The following is a 7,145-nucleotide window of genomic DNA, read 5'->3' on the forward strand; positions in this document are numbered from 1 at the left end:
ATTACATAGCTTCAAGATAGAAGTTATTAGCAGGTCTGCTCAATCTCATAGGGAACTCAGACCAAAAATAAAGTGTGATTATAGTTATCACTGTGACCTTATCTTCCAAGCCACAAACATATCCTTAAAGTATCATGCCACACCATTGGCAAACAATAATACAGTGCCCTGAAAAAGTATTCCTACCCTTTGAAATGTTCCACATTTGCCATGTTATAACCAAAAATGTATATGTATTTTATTGGGATTTTATGTGATAGATCAACACAAAGTGGAAGAAAAATGATAAGTGGTTTTCAATTTATTTTTTCACAAATAAATATCTTAAAAGTGTGGTATATATTTGTATTTAGCACCATTTACTCTGATACCCCTAACTAAAATCTAGTGGAACCAATTGCCTTCAGAAGTCACCTAATTAGTAAATAGAGTCCATCTGTGTGTAATTTAATCTCAGTAGAAATGCAGCTGTTCTTTGAAGCCCTGTTCTGTGAACAAAAAGCATCTGTGAACATCTCACAGAGCACCGTTTAATCCATTATCTGAAAATAAAAAAAAAGAGTATGGCACAACTGCAAACCTACTAAGACATGGCCGTTCACCTAAACTGACAGGCAGAGCATGAAGAGCATTAATCTGCTATATAGACTTATAATCTAATATGTTTTTTCTCATATGATATGTCTTTACGAAGTCCATGGTAACTCTGGAGGAGCTGCAGAGATCCAAAGCTCAGGTGGGAGAATATGTCCACAGTACAACTATTAGTCATGCATGCCACAAATTTAGCCTTTATAAAAGAGTGGCAAGAAGAAAGCCATGAGAAGTCCCATTCACAGTTTGTGAGAAGCCATGTGGGGGGACACAGCAAATATGTGGAAGAAGGTGTTCTGTCCGATGAGACCAAAATTTAACTTTTTGGCCCAAAAGCAAAACGCTATGTGTGGAAGAAAACTAAAACTGCACATCACCTTGAAAACACCATTCCCACCGTGAAACATGTTGGTGACAGCATCATGTTGTAGAATGCTTTTCTTCAGCAGGTACAGGGAAACTGGTCAGAGTTGATAGGGAGATGGATGGAGCCAAATACAAGGCAATCCTATAAGAAAACCTTTTAGAGTCTGCAAAAGACTTGAGACTGGGGTGGAGGTTTACTTTCCAGGACAACGACCCTAAACATACATCCAGTACGTGGAACAGAAACCCTCATAAATGGGACTTTGAATGGCAACAGTACTATTGCATAATGTCAGTCAGTCAAAAGGTTTGAGTTTTTCTCCAACTCAAAACATGGACAAACTGGCAGAGTTAAAAATATACTTTTTGCCAGAAAACTAATTCTAAAGACCCTATATAATTACAAAGATAAAGGTAAAAGTGTAACCTCTATACCCAACCCCACAGACTCAGAAATACTTGATGACCTAATTTTGCCACTAGATGACAACCAGTCACCCAAACTAATAAATCATCTTGATCTATCCCAATTGTTAGGTCAGGTACACTGTCCACTGGGAAGAGAAATCCTGCAACCCAGAGTTACCTCTTGGCCGCCACATTATACAAGCTCACAATGGCAAATTTCCCAGAATTCAATCTTTGATATTGGACCGTATCGCCCCTGGTTTACAAGGAGGCGACTGGAACAAGCGCCTCCTCCAACTTGAACTAAGGTGGATTTTCACTTTAAATGCCACAGCACCCTGGCCTTAATGGGGCATGGCACTTCAGACCCTTTTTAGAGTTTCAGTCAGGTGGGATGGAAATTGAATCTGGGTTGCATCACCCCATGCATTCAATTCCCCATTATAATCCTTCTTTTTTTTTCTCTCATACAAATCTCATGTATATATTTTCTTTATGTACACAGACTCACTGTTTGTGTTTTGCATTTGCCCTTCAGCCATTACACCAGCTTGCTCTTCCAGCACTCTGTGGATGTTAGGTAAGTCCTTTCTTATTGTTGCACAGAATTTCATTATGCTAAGCAACCCTGCAGCCTCTGGTCACATAGAGGATTTTTTATATGTCTGAAGGTCTACAGTTGCTTTCTTCTTTAAAGCCGCGTACACACGGGTGGACTGTCTGGCCTACTTAGTCCGCCGAAACACATTTCAGCGGACAGTCCGCTCGTGTGTGGGCTTCAGCGGACTTTTTCAGCGTGCAGTCTGGCGGACTAAGTATTTCGGAATTTCCGTAATACTGTCCGTCGGACTCGCATTTCGGCGGACAATCCGCCCGTGTGTGTGCCAGTCCGCTGTACTTTTGAAATGAGCGGACTTTTCCCGCCCGGAGAAAAGTCCGCTCATTTCGAGCGGGTATCCAGGTAGGCGGGGCCCGCGAAGGAGACGTCGCTGGCCCCACCGCCTGGTATGGACTTAAAGGGGAACCCCAACGCCGCGCGCCCCCCCCACCCCAAAGCACCTTGTCCCCATGTTGATGAGGACAAGGGCCTCTTCCCGACAACCCTGGCCGTTGGTTGTCGGGGTCTGCGGGCGGGGGGGCTTATCGGAATCCGGGAGCCCCCTTTAATAAGGGGGCCCCCGGATACCGGCCCCCCACCCTATGTGAATGAGTATGGGGTACAATGTACCCCTACCCATTCACCTGTAAAATAAAAGTACAAAAAAAAACACAACACACGAGATAAAATACTTTATTGCACAGCTCCGGGGGTCTTCTGTCTTCGGGGGTCTTCTCGCCGGACTCCTCTGCTATCTTCTTGTAGCTCTTTTGCTAGCGGAGGAGTCCGGCTTTCTTCCTCGCCGCCGGCCTCTTCTCCCGACTTCGGGGGTCTTGTCCCCCTCTTCGGTTCTTCTGCCGGGCCACCACGCCTTCTTATAGCTCTTTTACAGGCGGTGGCCCGGTCTTCTGTCGCCGCCGCCTTCCGTTCTTCTTCTTCTTCTTCTTCTTCTTCTCCAGGAGATGTTGCCTCGACGATCTCTCCGGCCGGAATACCAGGGACGCACTGCGCGGCCACTTATATAGGGACAATGGGGCGGTGTCACATGGCTTTATGTCACATGGGTTGGTGTCACATGGTGATCCCGCCCCCTTACGATGTCATAGTCCCCATGTGACATCAACCCATGTGACCAACCCATGTGACATAAAGCCATGTGACACCGCCCCTATATAAGTGGCCGCGCAGTGCGTCCCTGGCATTCCGGCCGGAGAGATCGTCGAGGCAACATCTCCTGGAGAAGAAGAAGAAGAAGAAGAACGGAAGGCGACGGCGGCGGCGACGGCGGCGACAGAAGACTGTAACGGAACAGAACGAAACAAATTTATTGATGGCGCCCATGTCTACTGGAGGGTAGGCCACCTAAAAATGGAACTTCCGCTTTAAGTGTTGGTGATCCCCTGACATGCCACATTGTGTGGGGGGGCGGGTACCCCATTTTTACAGGCATCCTGCTCCCACTTCCTCCCCTGTCCACCTGTCCACCTTCCCTCCCTGCAATCATCTGGGACACGTCATAGGTCCCAAAAGATTGCCCAGTCATTCACAGCATGCAGCGTAGCTCACACATGCGCAGTGTGGGCCTGGCTGTGAAGCCACAGCCGGGCACCCACAGTTAGAATGCTGGTTCTGCAGAGAGGAAGGGTAGAGGAGCGTGGCCTCACGCACCCGTATTGCTGGACCATGGGACAGATAAGTGATTATTAAAAGTCAGCAGCTACACTTTTTGTAGCTGCTTTAAAGTGCCATTTATATAGTTTATGGCCCAAAAATATGTTGGCTTATTAGCAGTGTTTTTATATCCAATCAGTGATTTGTGATTATTATGGATGGCCTTGCGGTTTGCATGGCGGACATATGTGTTTACATTGTGAAAGAACTTTGACCCATGACACATTCATCATGGGTGCAGGACAGCCAAATGAAACATTTAAGCACATGGACAATTGGACATTCCCCCTACCTTATAAATAGACCTGATCTGGTGGCCATTTTACATTCTGTCTTTTGTCAGTGTAGGGAGAGGTTGCTGTGTGGAGCAGGGACAGACTGTAGTGACACAAATCACTAGCTATTAGGTCCACAAAAGTCCTTTTAAGGACTGGTATAGGTGTACAGTATATAGGGTTCTGGTGCACTGCTGCTGACTGCTGTGCTGCTGACTGCTGAGTGCACTGCTGACCGATTCTGCAGCTGTCTTTTGTCAGTATAGGGACAGGGCACTGTGTGGAGCAGGGACAGTCAGTTTAATCACTAGCTATTACTATTAGGTCGGCAAAGGTCTTTTTAAGGACTGGTATAGGTGTACAGTATATAGGGTTGTACACGTATAATATACTTTCTTTCAAATATACAAAGCCTATTATACTTGACTGCTGACCGATTCTGCAGCTGTCTTACATCAGTGTAGGGACAGTCTGCAAATCACTAGCTACTAGGTCCACAAAGGTCCTTTTAAGGACTGGTATAGGTGTACTATTTGGTGTGCAGTATATAAGGGTGTAATACACGTATAAAATACTTGCACATATAGAAAGCATTGTATATTGCATTTCCACTGTGCAGCATTGTGACTGCTGAGCGGTTCTGCAGAAATACTACAAATAGTGACAAACGCAATTAAAAAAAAGTATTATAACTGATGTGATAGACAAGTGGCCCCCAAAAACGACAGATTGAAGCGGGGTGTTATATACCTTCTTCCACATACATACTGCACTTCTCTAGAGACTTTTGTCACAGGGTCATTTAAAAAATGACAGGCAGAGGAAGAGGCAGACCCTTCCACAGGGGTGGTAGGGGTAGGGCAGGGCAGGAGCAACAGACTTGAGCCAAAGTTGCAAATTGCAGAAGGTGCGTGCGATTACGTAAAAGGACGCACCAGACCTGTTTGAGTGGCTCACTCAGCCTTACTCTTCTGCACCCTCCTCATCCTCTTGATCTGCACCCTCTTCACTCTCTGCTGTGTGCACCTCCAAAGACACTACCACCAACACCACTACCACCATATACCTTCCGCTTGAGTCACAAGAATTATTTTCCGATCCATCACAAGACATTTCCAATGTGCAGCCATTCTTGGCATTGGATCAGGAAGAGGAGGTAGCAACAACAGCCACTCAGCAGTCTGACGACAGTACCCAGATCAGCCCAAGGAGAAGGTTGGTCCCCGGTGTTGCTGCCTACTCCGAGAGCTCTAATTATAGCGGTGGGGAAGGTGACTAGTGATGTCACGTGGGTGCCCACAAGAGAGGAAGAGGAGGGGAGTTCAGAGGAAGATATGGACCAGCAAATAGGGATGAGAAGCAGGCGCAACTTAGATTGCACAGGAGGGACAAAGCAGACTGCTAATGTATCAGGAGCGAGGCATCAAGTATATAGTATTGCCATCTGCAATCTTTGCAGTCAACGCATAAGTCGCGGTAAGCCCAACACTCACCTAGGGACAACCGCCTTAAGAAAGCACATGATCTGCCATCACTGAGCCCAGTGGGAGCAACGGAACACACAAAGCCACACTCCAGGCTCTCACCGTCCAGCCTCGTCTTCTACTTCTCCTTCTCCTCTCTCCTCACAATTGTCCTCCACTCCACCTTCCATCACGCCATCCTCGCATTTTTCTGCAAAAAGGCAGGCTTCCATGGGCCAAATGTTTGTGCGTAAAAAAATGATGACTCCAGATAACCCTCTTTCCCAACGGTTGACGGCTGGCTTGTCAGAACTGATAGTCTGCCAACTACTGCCATATAAACTGGTGGACTCGGAGGCCTTTTGAAAATTTGTGGCCATTGGAACACCACAATGGAAGGTTCCAGGAAGGACAAACAACAAAGGATTCGCCCTGGGACTTTAAATGAAGTGGGTACTGTTTCCGCCAGTAAACATAACAGTAGTAAATATAATATATGGTTTATTCAAGTACAATTGTTTACATGGATAAATAACATCAACGGTTGCCAATATAAAATATATAAACAAGGAGTATTGGTACATAAATGTAGAAGTAGTACATGGTACACGGGCATCATACTACCCGACTAGTTTCGTGAGATCCAGCTCGCTCTTCAGGGGTGGATGTGTGTAACAATGTACCTAAGATGAACAAAAATATATATGTTTGGCAATATAACACAGTATTAGTTATAACAGCGCAGGGTAGGAGGGGTTGTAGGCCCCCCCCATACTTACCACTGAGCTTGGCCATGGCTCCAGGTGTGCAGCCTCGAGACGGCAGCAGCGTAGCCTCCCCTGGGAGCTGAGGGGGCAGGATCCAATGGGACCCCATCCAGGGCCAAACGGAGAGCAGGCATGGCAAAGGTGTAGTGATGTATCCCTAGGGTCCTCATTGGTCGATAAAACGTATAGGCTGTGAACATAAGTATGTTTGTCAGGCATCTGAAGTAGTAGAGTAAAATCAATAGATATTGGTATAAAGATATGTATGCATGTATGCATGAATGAAAGGCCTGAGCCAAAAGTTGTAGGGCCATGAAGATGGTTAGAAACCTAGGACAACAGAGGGGTACTACCAGGTGACAAAGAGAGGGGGGAAAGAGGTGAACTACAATTGTGTGGGTGGTGATGTATCCCTAGGAACCTCATTAATCCATAAAGCGTATAAGCTATAAACAAATATGTTTATCAGGCATCTAAAGTAGTAAAGTAAGATCAATGAGTATAAGCATAAAGATATGTATAGCCAAGTAAAGCCTGAATCAAGGATGGTAGGGACATGGAGATGGTGGAGATTATGTCTCCTGCTGTCCCCATCTGCTTTCTGGCGGATGGGGACACCTACACATCGGCACCATGTTTAGGCTTCAGAAGCATGGCGTCTGCGATTTTGCAGACGTCGGCATAGCTGGACGCACTATATCATCAGATGGCATGGGGGTACGCTTGCATTTGCGTGCCTTCCTATGACAGTGGGTGCCTCCTGCACTCACATGTCAGCCATCTACACATGGTGTTGGGGGCGGAGTCTGTTGGGGCCTTCCAGGGTTAAATTGGAGGTCAGGCATGGCTTGGATTTCATTTCACTCTTCACTGAGGACACACACAGCTGTGGAGATTGCTTGCTGTGTATCATTACTTTTATACTTAGGATATTCACCTGACTCAGGTACTTACCATATTCACCTTTTTGATACTTACCTTATTTAGGCACACTTGCATATCT

At 46.1% G+C, this 7,145-nt stretch overlaps 1 long non-coding RNA gene across 1 annotated transcript; it reads right to left on the reverse strand.

Moving 5' to 3' along the window:
• Positions 1 to 5,859: 5,859 nt before the first annotated feature.
• On the reverse strand, positions 5,860 to 6,207 carry LOC143929939 (uncharacterized). Its single transcript, XR_013262656.1, has 2 exons — positions 6,155 to 6,207; positions 5,860 to 6,058 (listed from the first exon to the last, which is right to left on the reverse strand). It is a non-coding gene; the product is annotated as an uncharacterized LOC143929939 (long non-coding RNA).
• Between the last annotated feature and the right edge of the window lie 938 nt (positions 6,208 to 7,145).

This window comes from Lithobates pipiens, unplaced genomic scaffold (genome assembly GCF_037356315.1).
Source record: "Lithobates pipiens isolate NorthernLeopardFrog02 unplaced genomic scaffold, aLitPip1_a1.2 Scaffold_25, whole genome shotgun sequence".
Lineage (NCBI taxonomy): Eukaryota > Metazoa > Chordata > Amphibia > Anura > Ranidae > Lithobates > Lithobates pipiens.